The 777-nt window shown below is 51.1% G+C and overlaps 1 protein-coding gene across 1 annotated transcript in view; it reads left to right on the top strand.

The window, feature by feature from the left end:
* The window catches only part of LOC104497754 (neuroplastin-like), a gene marked incomplete at its 3' end in the record, with an annotated part of 13,775 nt that overhangs the window by 12,182 nt on the left and 816 nt on the right, over window positions 1–777 (top strand). The window lies entirely within an intron of this gene.

Genomic DNA, 777 nt, shown 5'->3' with positions numbered 1-777 from the left:
CAGCAGGAGCAGTGTGCTCTCTGCTCCCCACTGGAAGCAGGCTTGTTAAACTGCTCTGCTGCCTCATGGTGCTTTTGCTGTCACGTTGTGATCCTGGAGCTCTGAAAACTTGAAGATTAAAAGAAAAAAAAGGCAACTGAAGAATTCTACCTCTGAAATCTTCCTGTTCTCGTCAAGATCATGGGAGGAGGAGGAGGAAAGAAGTACGTCTTTTTGTCTTCTGATACTCCCCTAACCGTGGTCTGGTGCAGAGCAGCAGCAGCGAGAACCAGATGGGGAAGAACACGCTTCCAGGCCCCTCTGGCTGCCCAGAGAAGCAGCACAAGCATCGAGAGAGATGCTGATGTACGTAGCGTGCCTGATGGAGGGTGTCTGGTGTCTCTGCTGTGCGCCTGGCCTGGTGGGCTTTTTAATGCCTCTTCCTGTAAGGATGCTTCTGACTGCCTTCCTCATCCCTCACTCATTTTGCATCTTCCTCTTCTATCCTCCTCAGTTGCTATTGATTTCCCAGCAGCAAGTGCTCAGACTGGTCCCATTTGGCGTTTCTGACAGACAGAAAACGTAACCGCTTTTGAGAGATGTTTATTACACCCCTTAACCTGAGCTGGGCCGGGAGCTATTGCACTTTCCTTCTGGCTCCGGCCCAAGCACCGTGCTGGAAACGCAGCGGTTATTTCAGCAGCCTTGGAAGACCTGCCTCTGCTGCAGTTTCAGCACAGCGCACTGGAAATCACTTAGGAAATCAGACATTCTTTTCGCCCAGCAGCATCTTAGAGT

This window comes from Buceros rhinoceros, unplaced genomic scaffold, assembly GCF_000710305.1.
Source record: "Buceros rhinoceros silvestris isolate BGI_N320 unplaced genomic scaffold, ASM71030v1 scaffold12158, whole genome shotgun sequence".
NCBI classification, from domain to species: Eukaryota; Metazoa; Chordata; class Aves; order Bucerotiformes; family Bucerotidae; genus Buceros; species Buceros rhinoceros.
This window is presented reverse-complemented; position numbering and strand designations above follow the sequence as displayed.